Genomic DNA, 20,846 nt, shown 5'->3' with positions numbered 1-20,846 from the left:
AGGTCAGATTGCTCCAAAGTGTGGGCAATCACCACACAGCAGGAGGATCATCTTTTAGTGTGTGAGCAAACGGGTGTGGGCGTATGTTTGCTGTTTCTGACAATCATTATAATCTGACATTTCTCCTGGTCTTCCTAACTCTCAAAAGTTGTTTTCTTTGAAGCTATTTCAGTTGGGTTTTCATGACGATGAGGTGCTAGCTAAATTCCTGTCTTGCTACATTCATTACTTGTTAAATGTTTACCTATTTTAATCTATTTGCTGTATCACATGATAACAATATATATATATATATATATTTGTAATAATGATTTCCATTACAGTAAATAGGTTGGCCAGGCAAGGTCAGTTTGGGTGCATTATTATAATTAAATACAGATACAAAATAATCCAAATAAATAAAAATAAAAAGAGATTCAGCATACATCTGTTGCACAAATTGATGATTACTTTCTAAAAAAAACCTGATGAATCATAAAATCCTTTCTAAATACCGGTAAACAAAACCACCTACCCTATCCTCCACAGCAGCTCTGACCTATTGTCTATATCTTTACACAAAGTAAAATATGCAAAGAGGAAAGTTAAAGATGCAAACAAGCGTTGCCGACCGAGATAGTACGATTACTTACAGCCGTGGCACTGCCGGCGCACCGCAGAGACAAGATCTCCGTTTCTTTATGTCTTCCTCTGCCCCTAACCAACACCCCCAGATAAAGTGCATCGCATCCATTTCCAGTTCTGGCGACACACACACGCAGACACTCACGCACACAAGCAAACACACTTACACACATTTGCTCTCGCTCAGACTGCAGTTGAAGCGTAAATAAGAAAGCTAGGAAACTAGTTTCCTTGCCTGTCAGACGTTGCGCAAGATAAAACAAGTCGAAGTGTCACTCTTTTTATAAAGCACGGAATGGGGTGATAAGGGTGGAGAAATGTTACCTCAGGAAGGAAAGCAAACAGCAAAATATCCATTGTATATTGGGGGAAATCGTTTCTGGGAAAACATAGGACATATATAATGTATAACCTTTGTCCAAACCATTTACATTGAATACTGGTCAGTCACTCCTTACCAAGCTTACATCTAAGCTTGTAAACGCAAAATTATTTACTGTAACTATTTATTCATTGAGCTACAAATGTCATACTAAGCTATTTGCAGTGAACTATAATATGCATGCAATGAATGATCAGGTTGGGGTTAGGTTCGCTCAAGCATGCCTACCTTGGAACCTGGACATTGGAGTCAAACTCATAACCTTTCTTCTGGGAGTCAAAATACAAAACCCTCCAGGCTATCTCGCCAAATAATAATACAGCATTTATTCAAATACATCAACCGTTGGTCAGTCTGTTAGCCTATCTATCTTACTACGTCCAACCACACAAATGCCGGCACAATGTGTGTGTGTGTGTGTGTGTGTGTGTGTGTGTGTGTGTGTGTGTGTGTGTGTGTGTGTGTGTGTGTGTGTGTGTGTGTGTGTGTGTGTGTGTGTGTGTGTGTGTGTGTGTGTGTGTGTGTGTGTGTCTGTGTGTGTGTGTGTGTGTGTGTGTCTGCGTTTGTGCGTGGATGCATGTGCACAAGCACACATACGCTTTTGGTTCGGTTGCGTTGCTCCATTTACATGTGTGTGTGTGTGTGAGTGTGATGTGTACACCTGTGCGGTTACCATTTTCTTCTTTCTGCTTGTTTTTCCTTCCCAGCTCTCTGTCCCTCGGCCTAGTGCCCTGATGGAGAGACAGACAGCTCGGCCTCTCCTCCTCAACACACTGATTAACACACACTCATCAGTGGTTTGCTTTGGTATCCTTTATAGTTAGCAATCTGGTGAGAGACAGAGAAGCAATGCTGAGAAGGAGGGGATGGGATGGGGAGGGGAGGAGCCGAGGGGGGCTGGAGAGGAGGGATAAAGGCCATTGAGAGAAAGAGAGAGAAGGTTGTGCATCCTAATGCCTGAGACCACAGTGCGTGACAGGGCCTTGTTGCTGGGTGGGCTTGGCATCAAAAACGAAGAAAATGACAGAGAGAGGCGCAGAGATGCAGTGTTGGAGTCGGAAATGGTTTCGCATTTTGTTGCTATTTATATGTTTTCGTTCAAACATAAAAACTATCCTTATCTTTTTTGGGTATTCACTTCCCCGAGCGGCACGCATAAATGAAGGAAGCGATTCGTCACGCCTCTGTATTTGGGTTCCAAGGATTGACAGAGCAGCAGAGGGGAACAGGAGGTGTGAAAGCGGCACAACGCGGAGAGACAGAGAGCTGCAGACTAGTCTCCCGTCTCACCTCGGCACTGATGTTATTTACCCTCTGGTTGCCTCTCTTTCTTGTCCTAATCCCATGATACCTGTTGTAAAAGCCCCCGCTCCCCTGAGAATGCCTCTCATGGATTTAGAAGATAATTTGACTGGAGTTCGCAACTGTCCTCCCACAATGTTGCTCTTTATATGCTATGGCTTGACAATCAAACACACACGAGTGACAGACACAAACGCACATGCATTCATGCACCCACCCCCACACACACCCACCCCACACACACACACACACACACACACACACACACACACACACACACACACACACACACACACACACACACACACACACACACACACACACACACACACACACACACACACACACACACACGCAAACCCAAGCACACACACCAATTTAACTAATTGTTTGGGTATTTCACACCCCATTGATGCCCTGTCAGTTATGCACAGTGTATCCGGCTGAAGTCCATTAATCAATGCAGAGAAAGCTCATAGCTTCTGCAGTTTCTGATAGAAAATTGATAGAAGAAAGAAAGAAAGAAATAGCCAAATAACGGCCCTCTAGTTCAGCGCAATAGAAGCAAGCTATTGTTGCATTGGGCGGTGAACTCAGGTCGCCCAAGTCCTGAGCCATATGACCTTTCTGCAGGCATCTTTGGCCTTCAGTATTGAATGCTATGGATTAACCAACAGGGCTCCAGACAAAATCAAGAACAGGCGGGTTGTTCATTAATGTGAATTGTGTGTCCCTTGGAATGCATTTTCGCTAGTTATAAATAGCAGAATGTTATCTTTTTGGTTTGTTGCTGCCTTGAAATATGTTTTTGGAACACAGGTGTGTGTTTTGCATAACACTATATGATCATTAGCTAAGGTTCCAATAAGTAAACACAGCTAAATTGGATGGAAATGAATATGCAGCAAGACACCATGTAAAAGCTTATTACAGCAACAAATAACCAGGAAAAGCTTTAAAAACACTGGCGGAAAAGATGAGTAGTTGTTGCACATCCTACCAGGTAAGCACAACATGATACCTGAATATTTAGTATAAACTGGATTTCTCAGAACAGAATACTAGATCATTTCAACCCTTCCAAAGTGGGAATTATCCACCACTTGGCATGACACAACAAAAAAAACACAATGAATATTTTAAAAGAGGCCTGTGTGTAAACGGCTCAGAATAACGAGTCACACTGGGTGTCTCACTCCACCGTGAATCAATGGCGGGTGAGCTGTGTTGTTCCCCCTGGCTTTGTGGGGAACAGAAAGGCCCCGTCGTCTCATAGTCTCTGCAGCTCCACAGCCCATCAGGACAACAAAAGCTTCCTTTGCTTTGTGTGTCTCTGTCTGCCTCTCTGTCCCATTCTCTGCCAGCTCGAACTGCAGCCAACCTGCAGCTGGAGGTGAAAGAGCCACATCTCTGGTGGCTTCTGGCTGCAGGGCAAACAGGCATTGGGGGGGGGGGGGGCAGTGTTTAATTGGAATGGATATGCCAGCTTGTTTGTTGGTGAGGTGTGAGGAGGCAGTTAATTGGTGTTCAAAAGTCAATCAGTCCCCATTGGACTGTTCCGTTTTTAGAGGACAAGGAGCAGTGTTTATTATGTTTAGTACATGCGCGTGTGACGCTGTGCGTGCGTGTGTGTGTGCGTGCCGTGCGTCCGTCCGTGTGTGTGTGTGTGTGTGTTTGAGTGCCATCTTTGCTCGACTGTGTTTTTGTTTGTGTAAGTGTATGTGTGTATTTGCAGCTACTTCACAGCAAGTTCTTTGGAAGGATGCAGTTTGTGCTTGTGATATCCAGATATAGAATGTCTACATGAAGTCAGTTTGAAGTGACAGCCAAAGAACGGAAAGCATTTAACCGTGAGTATAAGCAATAAAAACATTGTTATATTTCCAATTAGTCCCCTATAAAAATTGCTTTTTGAAGTCAAATCCGGATATGATGTGTGTCATCCCTCTGATTGCCTCATATGCAGACACCATTGGGCTCCCAGCTTATATACCTGAGGTTGGATGGCAAAGGCACCCCATTTGTTTAGAGGAAAAATTGCAGGCTCATATGATTGGATGAAATATTCCAACTTTATCCCTAATATTTCTCTCATCCAGCCATCGCGGGAACATATCATCATGCCATCCATCCCACTGTGTGGAATGTACACCTCAGACTCAGCAGATATTTAATACAGGACAAACCCATACATTATAGATGGGCCTCAGCCACATACCGTGCTATTAACCAGAGGCACAGCACAAATAGAAGAAAATAGCAATGTCCTGTCCTTGGCATACTGCTGGGGTTAGGCTGTTCTGTTGGGTCCTGGTGATCCTCCCTTCATACACTCCATTCACTGCTTTTTGGAACACAATTGGATTACCAGTCACTTAGGCTGTAATCCAATTGGTGCCACCCATTGGGATCTGACTATCAATTAAAGTGATGCATGACACCTCAACTCAAAGTTGCAGCGTAATGATCTAAAGGAAACATTGCAACAGTGAAAATATCGTCCACATTGCAGGTCCATTCAATGTGTGACCCTGTATGTGTGTTTGTGAGTCTGTATATATGTGTATTTGTGTGAGTTTATTTGTGTGTGGGTATGTGTGTGAGGGTCTTTATGTGCATGTGTGTGTGAGTTGGTGTGTGTGAGTGTGTGTGTGTGTGTGTGTGTGTGTGTGTGTGTGTGTGTGTGTGTGTGTGTGTGTGTGTGTGTGTGTGTGTGTGTGTGTGTGTGTGTGTGTGTGTGTGTATTAGCTTGTGTAAGAGACTGTATGTATCTGGCTGAGTCTTAGGTGTGTGAATCTATATTTGCGTGCTGGCTTGTCTGTCTGCATTTTGGTGAATCTGTGTGCGTGTTTATGTGATTTGTGAGTATGTATGTGTTTGTGCGCGAGTCTGAAACGTATGTGTGTGACTCTGTATTTGAGTATGTTGTGTGAGTTTGTATGTATTTGAATGTGTTTCAGTCTGTATTATCGTGTGTGTTAGTCTGTCTGTGAGTGTGTATTCGTTTGTGGGCGTGTGTTTGAGTCTATATTTGCGTAGTTTAACCTGTACGTGCGTGTGTGTGACTCTGTATGTGTGTTTGTTTGAGTCTGTATGTACGTGTGGGTGACTCTGTATGTGCGTGTGTGTGAGTCTGTATGTGTGCGGTCGTATGTGTGTGTGTGTGTGCGTTGGTCTGTTGGAGGCACAGCGGGCAGAGTGTTACTGAAAGTGATGAGATATGATGGCGCATATTAGCATGAGTGGGAGGGTGGAAGAGAGGTGGAGTGTTTACAGGAAGACAAGTCTTTAGCATGAGAGAGAGAGAGAGAGAGAGAGAGAGAGAGAGAGAGAGAGAGAGAGAGAGAGAGAGAGAGAGAGAGAGAGAGAGAGAGAGAGAGAGAGAGAGAGAGAGAGAGAGAGAGAGAGAGAGAGAGAGAGAGAGAGAGAGAGAGAGAGAGAGAGAGAGAGAGAGAGAATTGGCTGTGTGTTGGTGCAGTGTACTAGGGTCTTTCCGAAGCAAATTGAGGGCACAAACACGATAGTTAGGCTGTTTTTTAGGCCAGTGAAAAAAAAAATAGTGACTACAGGCACTATCTCTGTGGGTCAGTTAGAGACTGGGACTGAATACATATACCTAGGAGACAGTCAGGTATGTACAAAGATTACTGATTAGTAGAAAAATATATCCCTATCTGGGATTCGTGAAGTATATCCTGCCTGAATATTATTCTGCAGTGTGCATGGCTCATATAGCTATATGTACACTAAAGGTCTCAAATCGCCCTCAATCTGAATATATGAAGATCACTATCTTCCTCTGCGTCAAGTGTTATGTGTGTAAATGAAAAGACAGTGATCTCTCTGTGTGTGTGTGTGTGTGTGTGTGTGTGTGTGTGTGTGTGTGTGTGTGTGTGTGTGTGTGTGTGTGTGTTTTTGCATATTTCAACACACTGAGCTGCTTGCAACCACAAACCAAAACACAGCTCATTTAACCACAGCTTCAAGAAACCAGTTGACATCCCCTAGCGGTAAGAAGGCGTAGAACGCAGACATCATGCAGTGCGTCGCAAAGGGACCATGAGGGGCTCACCTTACAGTAGCTCCTCCCATCAGTGAAGGCTTAGTTATGGTTCCACATCGACGCAACGCAAGGGGGTTAACGAACCCATTGCCCACATTGACCCACCGCAAGGGCCTGACGTGCGCCTCCCAAAAATTGTAACCTATTGCCGAGGCAACGCAGCAGCAAGGGCTGTGATTGGTCAACGCACTAAAAGCTGATGCAGAACCAAAATGGGTTCACCGCTGCGTCAAAGTGTCTGCGTGGTCATTGCGTTGGGTCGACGTGGAACCATAACGGTGCCTTTAGCACATTTAGAAAGACAAGTTGACAAGCTCACCATGCCTGCTTCATTCAGTGGGGTTACATGGAACTAGATATTCAAATCGTATCAGACACTGCTTGTCTTTCATAGATGGGGTGTTTTGGCCTAGCACTATTACAGCCGGGTTGGCTTAGCTCAGGAGGTATCGCAGTTGTCCTGTAACCGAAAGGTTGCTAGTTTGATCCCTAGCTGAGTGTTTAAGCGTCCCTGAGCAAGACACTCACCCCTAACTGCTCCTGACGAGCTGGCTGTCACCTTGCATGGTTGACTCTGCCGTCGGTGTGTCAATGTGTGTATTAACCGATGTAAGTCGCTTTGGATAAAAGCGTCTGCTAAATGCCCTTATTGTAATTATTACACATTTGACAAGGCCTTAGTATTTTCTTCTTAGAAATTAGAGTGCATCCAAAATAACTTGAGAGAAGACCAAGAATCGCTTTCATAGACATACCGGGGATTGGAACTGAGTTTAGGTTCAATATCAAAATCCTTCAACAGTTGAACAATTGTGTCAAGGCTTTGTTCACAATAGCACTTTTGAGATAAACACAAAAAGGGTACATGTCCTTTTTGGAGACAATCTAACTATTGCATTGTTCGGCTGAAAGGACAACACACCTTGTGCTGACCGGGACCTCCGGGGGAACATTCTATTGGGAGACGACCAAGTGAAACAGATGACATTTGCCTGCAAACCGTCTAGAGGTGGTTTCAACTAATCTCCAGTTTCAGTGAGTCATTTGAATGCAGAGCCAGGCGCCTGGCCCTTGTCATCCGGCAAATATGTAATGCATATTTATGAGTTTCCTTCAGTGAAATCTGTTTTTATCAAAGTTGCTTATTTGCAGGTAGCCTATGAGTCAAAGCAAGGGTTGCTATACAATCATGGCTGATATGACCAGCAGTTACATTTCCCTTTATTCATTAATGGCTTTCAGTTGAGGACAAACAAGTCTCGTTCCCTTTCATACGCATTTCCTTTTCGTTATGATCAAAGGAATGTGAATGAGTCATCGTGGAGACACACATTGATCATATTGACCTGGGAGACTACTATCGGCCACCTGACATGCTGGCGGAAAGCAAGCCCTTGTTTAATCAGCTTGGAGACACTTACTTTCTGGGGAATAAAGTGGCATCGACCAAATCACTTTGGAAATTGCTGAACACGTCAGGTAGAAAAATAACAACTTGTGTGCTCTGGCTTGGTAGTCCTACTTTATGTGTGTATGTGCACTAGTGCACATACACACGCACATAAACGCACATGCGCACACGCAAAAACAAACACACACACGCAGGCAGAGACACACGCAGGCAGAGACACACGCATGCACACACACACACACACACACACACACACACACACACACACACACACACACACACACACACACACACACACACACACACACACACACACACACACACACACACACACACACACACACACGTTACTAAAGGCATCGAGCCACAGTTTCAACATTTGGTGATTGCACCGCCTGAATGCTCTGCCAGTTGACCGAATAGGCCAATGTCCATTGTAGGAATGAAGAAAATCTCGTTAATTAAGATAATAGACAGACAATCCAGTTCCAAATATAGGCTACCTCAACTCGGAAGTGAAATAATTAAAATCTGCAGTGATTCCAAATAAGGGTTGATATAAATGCGAAACAAATATTATTCTACATCCACAACCACACTGAGTCACAATAATAATCCCACCCATTAGACATAGGCTACATCTGTCTTCTCATTACGATCAGAAGGCAATACTGCAACTGTTATTAACGTAGAAAGCAATCTCCTACAAACGTTTTGCATCATTCGGTGCGGAGCGGAGATTAACGGAAGAAACGTAGCCTACGTTTTTTTCCTCCAAAAAGCGAAAACAAAAAGTAAGGAGAAACGCAGCCTGGACATCAGGCACAAGGCACAATCCAACAGTTTAGTGTGTGAATTATTTGTGATGCTTACCTCAGAAATGGTGGATGTCTTGAATTTTGTATCCTTCTTGTTTTGTAGGTAACTTTCCGATGTGGTTCAATTTCTACAAAAAACGGATTTAGGTGCGATGGAGACCAACGACACGGAGGCACCGAGCGCCCTGCGACGAGCAGCTGTGACGGTGTTCCCGGTGAAGTACAGAGGGATACCGGCGGCGGGGGACGGTAGGGCTATACGTCCCTGTAGTCGGTGTCTTTCCAATGAAGGAAGACGCAGGAGCCTCGGTCCACAGCGATCTCCATGGCCGAACGCGTCATTTACGTTTTGAGAATTCTGCGAAGAGGAGAAGGAAAAACCAAAAGTGTCCGGACGCACTTCGAGGCGAGGAGGAGCGCGATGATGCTGCAGAGAGGAGCCGCTCACGATCCTGTGGGGAAAACAGAGAGGAAGAAAGACAGATAGAGAGGAGGAGGGGGGGGGGGGGGTACGAGAGAGAGAGAGAGAGAGAGAGAGAGAGAGAGAGAGAGAGAGAGAGAGAGAGAGAGAGAGATCAGCACTGTGGACAGCTCATGACGTGTTTACATTACATTCTATTTTTGGTTTTACACTATAACTCTTCATAGCATTTTTTTATTCCCCAGAAATATATATATCGGTACTAGATAATGCTGTGCTAGTGCTCGTGAAATGGCTTAGTCTTTTTACCCAGTCCGTTGCAGAAGGTCAAGGTGATGTTTTGGGTTTGTACATGAAAGATACATCGATCCCAACGTGTTGCTTAGGGATGCTAGGTGATGAGACACATTCTTCAAATGACCGGCCACGTGTGCTGTCGATGCTCCAATCAAAAAAGTCCTTGAACCATCGATACCAGTTGACGGACCCAATTATGCAAAGTGGGCGCACCTGCTCATCTGCTCGCCTTCCAGCAATCAACAGCTGCGCAGACACGGGACAGGTGCGGCGGCTAGCTCCGCTAAATGAGGAGATTGGTAAGAGGCCCGGTGTGGAGAGATATACGGCACTATTCTGACAGATTGGCGGCTACTTGCGACTTAATCTTCCTCTGGTTCATCCCTTTTTGTCACTGATGCTGTGTTAAAGAAAGGGGGCAGGTTCTTGTCGACAGGGCATTGTCTTCCCTGCTGAAACGTACTGGGCTCGATTCCCAATCTCAGCCCTTTTTTTTAAAGACTTATAAACAGCATATTGTTAATAGTCTATATTCCTGTGTTTGGGATAAATGCAGTGCAGGTGAGGTGGGCTTCTTGTTTAAGGTCATCCTCTGGTTTTTAAACGAGAGGAGCGGATGAGGGATTTTAAGTTGGCCTCTAAGGCCTCGTCCTCGTCTGCTGTGATGACAAGTGGCAGAGCCGGAGACGCACCAGTGGTTTCATTGTTTGACATTACTGGGCTCGCTGCTCTGCTGGGAGAGAGCAGCCGCTGAGGAATTGGGATTTCTATTTTCATGGGAATCGAACCCGTGTACCGAACTACTAAAAAGTGTCTGTCTCTGTGGAGTCCTGCATTGTGTAGTGTGTAGAATTGAATGCAGCTAAAAAAAAAATACTTGGTAAAGAAAAGAAATAGCGCATGAGTATGTTTGAATATGTCTTTAATAGCATGAAAATTAGAATTGTAATGTTCTAGCGTCCTCAGACTGAGCCATTCATATCTGCATAGGGAGGGAGCGGATCTTACTCCATGGTGTTCGCCATCTTGCACCGCCATGTTTGTAAGAAGCCCAGAACAGACAAACTAGCTCTACAGAGACCACGTTTAAAAAAAACTGTTGTAGGAAGAAGGGGGGCAGTTATCCCCTTGCCAACACATTTTTAAGGATATAGTAACGTCAATGTAGGAGGATTATATGAGCGAAATATACCCACTCCGTGGCATTATAATTTCTGTCAAGGAGCTCAACCTTCTCTCAGGTGTGCCATCAGAATCAACTGCTGACAAGACAGAGCCCCATACATCCATAATAATGTGGATACAGTTTACAACTATTGATGAAGTAAGAGGACTATGTGTTGAGAAGGGTGGCTGTTACCTCAGTTATGTCCCAGCACATAGTACAGGGACCACGGTGACTTTGACCAGACCTGATGGTGATTGGTTAAAAGCGTAGGCTACACAAATCAGCATTCGGTTTGATGAAAACGTATGAAGCTTTTTAACTAAAATGAAATACTTACTGGTTGGGGAGGGGTTATCCAGTTGGTTGTCCTCTGCAACCTCACCACTAGTTGCTACTAAATTCTACACACTGGACCTTTTAATGTGTGTAAAAATAGTAAAATAAGTAATACATTTGACGTTTTATTTAAGTTATTTAAACTATACGATAAAGTACTAATAAGTTGTGCAGATTCTGCAGACCAAATAAAAAACTAAACAATGGATGGTGCACTCTTAAACACACATACTGGCTTGATAATGGATACATTTCCTCTGGATTGCCTTCACATCAGTAACAAGGTACATGTTATGCTAGGCAGACGCAACCAGGCGAAACCAGAAGGGGTTCAAGTACAAACAAGGATGAAATGCTTGCCCTCTTTTAAGCATGCATGGTTGCCTCCACTGTCTTCCCTCTGATGGTGTTGTGTCAGACCTCTGGTGAACATCTGCTGATGACACCTACACCCCCCCCCACCCCCCCCCCCCACACACACACACACACACACACACTCACCCTGTCAGACCCCTCAGCTCCCATTGGTTTACTGAATGCTTAATGAAGTCCACGGCAACAATGTGCACTTCCAATTGACTTGGTAAATACATGATACTCTGTATGCAGAGGCGCACGCACGCACGCACGCACGCACGCACGCGCACACGCACGCGCACACGCACACACACACACACACACAATATTCACCATGGAGAGATCTTCTCATCAGACTGAAGTAAAATATTCCAATTTGAATAAACAAGCAAGTTTGTTTATAGAGATATGCAGCAAACGCCATGATATTACAGGTAGCCAAACTCACCTTACCTTAGCAGGTACTTCAGTCGGGCTTAGCTCAGGAGGTAGAGCAGTTGTCTTGAAACCGAAAGGTTGCTAGTTCGATCCCCAGTTCCTCCTAGCTGAGTCTTGTGATGTGTCCCTGAGCGAGACACTTAACCCTAACTGCTCCTGACGAGCTGGCTGTCGCCTTGCATGGTTGACTCTGCCGTCGGTGTGTCAATGTGTGTATTAACCGATGTAAGTCGCTTTGGATAAAAGCGTCTGCTAAATGTCCTAATTGTAATTGTCATTGTACTTCCTCGTCTGCAAAGTATAGCCACCATAACACATAACTCACTCACAAAATAGTCCTATCATGATCCTGATATAGGAAGACGAAATAAAGAAGATGGTATAGTATTCACAGAGCAATCATGTTAATCACATCAAACTAGGGTGTATTGCTCTGTACACATTAATTGGATATAACTGTTGTAAATGACCCTGTCAACACCTCACAAACGTGATAAAAACACATTAAAATCACCTCATGTGTTTTAATTATCACCCCATTGCACGTGGAAGAAAATATATATTGGTTATTTCTATTATTAGATTTATCTTTATGTATACTCCCCCCCCCCCAGCAATGTATATTTCAGGAAAGGTATCGCATGGTACCATTATATCGTTTTGATGGGTACCCAAGTGGATAACATCATCTGCTATTATGACTTTGTTATCAAATTGTAAAAGTCCAATTTCCAAAACATCGAGCGGTGTGGGGTGTGGGCGAATGAACTCGATGGCACTATTATATTACGATGAGGATAACCTTGAACTCGTCAAACCTCTTCAATATTGCATCGAGTCAAATGAGACCTCCAAACACTTTCAGAAGGGCCGTGTCTTGTTTTAGCATCTGGAGCTTCTACCTGGACGGTCGTTGCTCCCCTCTCTCCCTTCTCCCTCCCATAACCCCACCACCAGCTTGCCTGTGAGCTCACTGCGTCTGCAATCAGCCGCCTCCATGACCTTTGCCTGAGGCAGCCTGTTACAACGCAGGAACTGACATAACAACAGAGATAATTGATCTCCGCTGGGCTCCCAGAGGTCATCCCAATTACCTTGACTGATGCCGACTCACTGTCATAAGAACATAAACAGCTTTAGTGGCTTTTTAACAACTTGTTGTTATGTTATTCTCTCTCTCTCTCTCTCTCTCTCTCTCTCTCTCTCTCTCTCTCTCTCTCTCTCTCTCTCTCTCTCTCTCTCTCTCTCTCTCTCTCTCTCTCTCTCTCTCTCTCTCTCTCTCTCTCTCTCTCTCTCTCTCTCTCTCTCTCTCTCTCTCTCTCTCTCTCTCTCTCTCTCTCTCTCTCTCGTCAGGGAGATGGTGTCACTCGAGGTTGAGTCCTTCCGGGACATATTTATTTTGCGTGTTCCTCTTGCTCATGGTTTCTCTTTTTTCTCTTCTCTCTGTTCTTGTCTGTGAGCACGTCAGTGTGCGTGCATGTGCACGTCAGCCCTCTCTCGTTGATCTGTGACTCAAGCGATGACTGACACAAGCACTTACGAGTGACTGTACACCCCTCGCTCACACACAGGCACACCAACACACACATACATACATACATACATACACAGACACATGTGTCATCATGTGCAAATGTATATGCAGACACATACACAGGCGCACACAAACAAATACACAGATTGCAGACGTCTTTGATGTTCGTCCCTGCCAATGCATCTGCTCAGAACTACCAAAAAAGCGCCAGTGCCATGAGCCAGAGGCCAAGGGAACTCGGTCACAGATGGTTTCTTCAAGCTGGCATGGACGACCACATCCACAGGGGAGAGGACTATAGTAAACTGTAAGTAAGTGTTCAGAGAGGGGCAGAGAGAGAGAGGGAGGCAACCCACCCCCGAGAGCTGAAGCACAATGCTAAGACAGCCCGGCAGGAACGACCCTGTCCCTGGACAGACCCAGTTCTTCGCCCTCAACACTGTTAACAAGCTGCCTCACTGCTGGCCACTGCCAACCAGGCAAATACAGGATTAGCCGCGGTTTAACGGCAGATTACCGGGAGCATTTTGAGCAGATGAGGTTCCGGAAGTCCGTCAACTGCTGCGGCCATTAACAAATTGTGATGATGTGCGTTCCTTCTCAATAACCAAGGACAAGGCTGGGGCTTGGTAATAAATGGAACCTCACTGACATTTGATATGAGAATTAGAGTCTCTGGGGACTGTTTGTATATGCACTCATATGCACATCTGTATATGTAAGGAATAAACCACGACGAGTGTCACGTTATTGGAATATAATGTTTGACATGGTGGTTGCTTTCCAAAACACAATAACAGGTCAGCCATCATTGGTTTATTAAGCTTATACCACAGCAACCCACAATTAGTATACCTTAGTCTGCATCTATAATGAGTTTTATTTTTCTTCTTTGATCTACTTGATCGTTAGCCTGGTTCTACCAGACTCTCGTACTTCACTTCATTTCATTTCATTTGTACAGAGAGTCTGGACCTAATCAATTGACAAACGTTAACTCACTTGAAGGCGGGTGTCTGTTGAAGTTTAAAATGATTGGATCTGCCCAGTGCCACTCTGGATCTGCCATAACCAATCGCTAACGTTTGGTTGTGACGTATGTCATGCGCCGGGAATCACGCGCAGGTTGTACACAAACCAAACACCTTGCGCGTCTGCACGAAAATGTCCGTCAACGACAGCTGCAGGTTTTGTTCGTCGAATTTAATTTATCAGGGAAAAATTGCACATTGTAAATCAACTACCGACCTACAACAACAACTCAAACTGGCGTACGACTTTATCGTCATTGTTCTCAGACACGCCCTCTGTTCGCTGATTGGGGGCCGCTGTGGCGGCACCAGAAAACCAAATTACATCCAGCAGGTCCAGACCTAGTACTGAAGGGAAATTCAAATTGAGCGGAAGTACTTAGGCGGGCGGAGCCAGGCTACTTGATCGTTGCTGCTCATGTTAGATTTGTAGGGTTATGGATGTGGAGCTGTTAAAAAGCAGGGATGTCCTTTATTTACAAAGAAATGCACCCGTCGCGCAATCTTGACCAATCAGAGTCAGGTATTGAACAATGCTACGGCATTGTTTAATACCTGAGTAATGTTGTGGCATTGTTAAATACCTGAGTTGAGGAATGAGTTGAGGAATTCTCATCTGACCTTGGGAACACAGAGGTCACTGTATGGGCATCGATTGGGAGAAGAACATCAAGCAGTGCTTTAGTGGGCATCCAAGTGGAACATAAAAACACATAGCTGGGTATAAAAAGACCAGCCATCTGCCAGATGATTTAATAAGCCATGGGCTAATTTGGAATAAATGTTCTATGGTGGAATCCACCAAATCTCCTTCAGATGGTGTAGTTTACTGTGATATCAATAAACAGAATCCTCTCTACAGCTGGCCTCACCAGAGAGCCAGCTCATGAATACATTATGTACTAATATATAGGCATGCGCGGCTTCTATAGTAAGTACATCAGGGATTCATTAACAAGCTGTTGCCGTGCCTTAAGGAAATAACTGCAATATGGCATAATGTGTGTTGGTTTAAAATAACTTTGCTGCCAAACTGTTTTGCTGGCCAAACTATTTTGCCAAAATGAAAACTGAACTGGATGTTGAACATTAGCATAAAGTAGCCCTGGAGAATTGTACAAATTATTTGAGACCGTTGTTTCCAAGGTGCATGCTGCTTCCCTTAAAAAGACATGGCTAAAGAGATGGCAATTTAGAGGTCTTTTAATAAATCCAAGCACAGGGAGTAGATAATGTTATAAACACTCATCTACACATCTATACTAGTGCAGGCAAGACATTAATTTGTTGACATCCATGCTCAACTTTAGTGTCCCCAGTGCCGTATTTGTTTGCGTCTTTGCATGTGTTGATGAGTTCTGCATGCTTGGTCACGCAATGATTACGACTGCATACCCACACACACACACACACACACACACACACACACACACACACACACACACACACACACACACACACACACACACACACACACACACACACACACACACACACACACACACACACACACACACACAAAGAGTCACCCAGACATGCAAACACACGCACAGATACAGACCCACATATAGCCACACACACACTTGCAGGCATGCACTTATGCATGCACGCACACACAGACGCATACAAGCACACACACATGCATGCACGCGTTTACATAGACACACACAACCACACGTATACACAAGCACACCAATTAAAGGAACAACCCAGACTCTACAGGACATGGCGCTGAGATCCGTATAATTTAATAAAGCCTGGAATTTCTCATCTAAATCATTTGATGAAAGACAGAATGTAGCAACACACATGCAGCGGCAAAGCCATTTTGCTTCCAGCTCAGAGACAGGGCTGAGCAGTTATAGGAGATCACATGGGAGGGGGGAGGGGCAGGTGTTGTCTGTTTGACCTACTTCAAGGTCATCTCAAACCTATATGATGTATACATTCAGAAACTTTCCCAGCCCTACAACCCACAAAAACGGTAACATTAGAAATTAATGCGTCACCCAAAATCGATGTTATTCAATTTACCTTGATCGCCAATGACTGAAAGAAGAACATGCTGACCTCAGACTCGAACATGACTACAACATGAAGGATACAGCAGGTTTATGAAACTAAATATTTTACCATCATTATTCCTTCTCCAGAAAATCAGTCGTCAATCATTACTAATAGATTATACTAATTCACTGCAATTCAAGTTTCAAGTTAAAAATGAATTGGATTGGACATACAAATGGTGGTTGGTATATTTAAAAGGGTACTAGTTATATACAATTTCAGATGTTGTATGTTAATGCATCAGAAGGGCACAAATGTGACATTTTCTGTGTATATTTTGAAATATAAAGTGTGTATATTTGATTCCTTGAGTGTGTGTGTGTGTGTGTGTGTGTGTGTGTGTGTGTGTGTGTGTGTGTGTGTGTGTGTGTGTGTGTGTGTGTGTGTGTGTGTGTGTGTGTGTGTGTGTGTGTGTGTGTGTGTCTCTGTGTGTGTGTGTCTATAGCCACGGGTTGGCTTAGCTCAGGATTTACAGCTGATTGACTTGCCACTGGAAGATCTCTAGTTCGATCCCCGGCTCCTCCCCAGAGTGTCGAGGTGCGCCTATACCTACCCCTACTGTATGCCTGTCTAGTATCTACCTATCAGTCCTCAGGCATTCACTGCTACATGTTGAAGACATCAGATTTTCTGAATGTAATAAGCCAAATCCAATCTAAATGTGATAAAAAGCAATAACAGGCAAAATGTAGGGGTAAAACTATCACTTACACTTTTAGTTTTATCTTGAAATGAATTGAATGGTGATTAAACCCTGAAGTTATGTCTGTACATGCCCTGAAGGAGAATATTCAACATAGCATGATGATATTGTACTTCTGTAGTTAATTGCATATCGTAAGACTGTAAGACTATATAAGTTTCACTGTGACTATAGCCAATGCTTTTGATGCTTAACATTTTTACCCAGAAGCAATGATTATTTATATAGAAAATAACCAGATATTTAGATATTTAACAGGCACATCAGTTATGAACGGTTATGAAGGGTTGATAAAACAGTAAGGAGGGAGGAGTGAGGAGGAATGAGTCTGTGGTTTTAACTGATCGTTATTGATGGAAATTTGAATGCATGTACCCTCCGTTAAATATATGGAATAGCATATATAAATATTGGAACTATTTATTCATTGTTGACCCTGAAAACACTGTTTCCACATTAATCATCAATCCGAATACAATTTCAGGATAATGCAAGATTAGAGGTGAATTTGAAAATATGTCCACCAAATTCAGATGTCATATCGGAAAGATATGAAATACTGAAAGGGTATATAATAAATTACTTTCTATGCATATCTTAAACCACTCAGTGGCTTGTTTCTATAGCCGGAAACGAAACAGCTGTCTTATTGTATAATTTGTGTATGTTTTTAAATGCCCTGTGTCACAGCTGTGTACCATAACAGCATGCCACATACGAAAAAAGCTTGAATGAACTAATGGGCCTTTGAGCAACTAAAAAAACCATCACCAGTTCAAGGCAGCTAATATTGCTATTGCATATCATGAGGCATTGTAACTCAATATTGCCAAGAACACAGAAAATAGTGATGGTGCAAATTTTGTAATGGATAGTTATAATTTATGCATTTAAATATAACATACGAAAGCTAGATAATTCACCAAATAATTGCCTTTCGGATCAATTTAAATATCAATCTCTGTTCTCTGATACAGTAACACGATATAATATATACTGTGCTCTATAAAAGATTGCAGGATACAATTCAATCCTATATTGTGTATAGTGCTCATATAATACAACCAGATACAAAAATATAACCTACATTGATATATGACAGTATACACAATAATATAGAGGTTGACATTTAAAGATGCATTCGGGCATTTAAGTAAAATATCATCATACATCTTTTTTAATATATTCACAAAGTGTTTTGCTTAATGTATTAAAACAAGTAAAAAATCTTGTATTGTCGTCAAGAGTGATCTAGCAGGTCAAACTATGATCCATTACCTCAGCGTTACTAGTGGCATAGCAGCTGACAGGGAAGGAAACGTTTTCAATCTTGACAGCAGAAATGTCCAAAAACATCTCCATTGGGATGTCCCATCCCTGAGATACCAGACATGGGCATCCAGATAAGGTTATCTGGATTAAGTCACTGCCGATGCATCCACAATCATGACTTTAGGACTGATATTCACCTGATATAATTAGCCTGTGGAGAATAACATTTAAATAATGCTTGGTAAGTTAATGATTAAAAGTAAACAGTCTTGGATGTATATTTTTTTGCCTCATTTGCAATTATTATTATTATGGCCCACATTGGCTTTCCATTTCCTTTGCGAAACCTAGTAGGATATTCAATATCCACTTTTTACGCGTTTGTCTAATGCCTAATAAGTATGTATGCTTGCACTTTGTGAGTTGAAGGAGCAAAAGTTGTTAACTTGCTTAGAAATTAATGCTAAGATCTTGTTTAAAATATTCCTCTCATGTATTGATGTGTTTTATACATTTTGGGGTTTCGGGGGTTGGAAGAGTACCAGCAGATTTAGCTTTGAACCCACAAACGATCCAAATCATGTTGTTTATGCTGTGTGAGCCCCAAAACTAAATGATCAAACTCCAGTGTCACAAAGACAGCAGGGCTGTCTCTATTGATTCGGGCCTGTGGCAAATATTTTGGACCAAAAGGGATGTTTCTTGGTGGCATCATTACAGCACAGAAAACAACATTCACAGTCTTGTTAGCAGTGAGTCTCCCTACCAAAGCCGAGCCCAAGGGAACGCAGACTGGCTCTTTAAAAGCTCTGGTTTGCTGTTTAGTTGAAACTTAAGAAAAACTGGTGTGGCAAAGTGATCAGACAAAGAGGTTATTTTAATCACGGCACAGTCTCTTTGGATTCGTGTTCCCAGCCAAGCATTATGGCATCTAGATGGCATATATTTAAATGACAATTCAATGACAATTTGGTGCATCTTCTGAGAAAGCTTTTTCTTCATAATTTCTAGTTACAGTCGCTAACACCTCGCGGTACTGCTACCCACAGAGCATCCCTGCTGCTGTGGCCGTGTCTGTTTATGGCTACACATGGCAGCTGGCCTCCGCAGAGGAACCGACCCACACTATGATCCAGCACACACACAGCTCGTACCAGCCAGGCGTCCTTCCTTCATGTGAGGCTCCAGGACACCGGGGGTCGTGTAGGCCCCCCTCGCAGCACCACTCGCCAGTGGTTAAAGACTTAAATCATGCAGGATTAGAGCACACTTACTCAGCACGATCGGCCCAGCGGGGGATGGATGGTGGGGGGGGGGGGGGGGGGGGAGCTTGTGAACAAATGTTCTCCGCAGATAGAGAGCCGTGCCCACGCTGGGAAGTCTGGAGAGAGACTCTGTGTACATGTTTCAGTCGTCTCACGAATCAGACTTAGATTAATAGCTAAAGTCGGATGGCAGATGAGGACAAAACTGGGTGAACAAGGCCTTTGACATTTTTTGGGCTACATCTTTCATTTCATGTGGCTGGGGGTGGGGATCTTTAAGCATATAATTGGCCAACACAAAATTGGCCAGTAGAAGTAAAGTTTAAAAAAATAACCAAATAAACCCTGTACATTTTTGAAAAACACATAAAACTTCAGGGCCATTAGTCGTCTATGGTGGAATATCTCCATGACCAAACTGGAAGCAAGGCGTAAGTCCGTTGCAGCTATTGGTTTCCCACCCAGGCTCTGTGCCGTCTCCCTCCAGAAGTTCGGTTATAACAGGATAGGAATGCTGGATCCAAAAGTATTTTTAAAAAATTTAACATATAGTGCTCCAGTGTTGGGATCTAAAATGACTGTACTATGTGAGGCAGGAACATTCTAGCCAATTCTAAATACACCATGTTTTGCTACCATTTAGCTCTTTTGGTACAGCACGTACGCCTTCACCGCTGCCAAGAGTTAGGGGTTCAATTCCCCGTGGCATCCTCGATGCTTTGAATAAATATGCCCACCAAATGGCATATATACAGTACATAAAAACAGCAAGCCTGAATGTGCATTTTATGTACACAAACACCTCACTGTTCCAACTACCTCCACTCTTTGGATGACGATCATTCCCAAAGCCAGCTGGACTCTAGCATGGCAGACCCACTGTGTGAGTACTGTACTCCAGATTGTGTTCCTCTGAAGTGACCACGCTACGCTCCCATCAGAACCAAACTCTACACTCCTGGGATCCGTCTGACCTAAATCTCAAATCTCCCTTTCCTCCCTCGCAAGGTGATAGGCTGATGGTGCGGCGGGTACGCGGCACTACAGGGAATAGCGCCGGGCCGAGGAAGAGATGAACGTGCGGCTATATTTGGGTAAAAAGAGGTTACCTCAACTTGTGTCTCTAGCTGATCTTCCCTTATGAAGGCCAACATGTTCTCAGAGGAGCGCCGAATGGGGCCATTCTTACTCTGCATCTAGAGCTGCGCACACTGAAGTTTGTTCGGAACACTCTTTTGGGTCAACTACACTTTTTGGAATTTGGCAACTTTGAAAGCGTTGTTGTTTAAACAGTGCTGTCTGATGATGAGGCATCAAGTGTGGGATTCTCTCTATTCGCTAGACCAGCATCTGTCTT

At 43.6% G+C, this 20,846-nt stretch overlaps 1 protein-coding gene across 3 annotated transcripts in view; it reads right to left on the bottom strand.

Moving 5' to 3' along the window:
- dlgap4b (discs, large (Drosophila) homolog-associated protein 4b) overlaps window positions 1-10,055 on the bottom strand; it is a 104,463-nt gene extending 94,408 nt beyond the window's left edge. Inside the window, exons 1-2 of one of the 3 annotated variants that reach the window (XM_060069393.1) lie at window positions 9,331-10,055; window positions 8,656-9,052 (exon numbers count right to left, since the gene is read on the bottom strand). The gene's annotated coding sequence lies outside the window, so the exon portion shown is untranslated. Of the gene's footprint in view, window positions 1-8,655; window positions 9,149-9,330 lie in introns of those variants that run through there. The other 2 variants (XM_060069394.1, XM_060069395.1) reach the window with 2 other exon arrangements.
- Between the last annotated feature and the right edge of the window lie 10,791 nt (window positions 10,056-20,846).

The sequence above is a fragment of the Gadus macrocephalus genome, chromosome 13 (genome assembly GCF_031168955.1).
Source record: "Gadus macrocephalus chromosome 13, ASM3116895v1".
NCBI lineage: Eukaryota > Metazoa > Chordata > Actinopteri > Gadiformes > Gadidae > Gadus > Gadus macrocephalus.
This window is presented reverse-complemented; position numbering and strand designations above follow the sequence as displayed.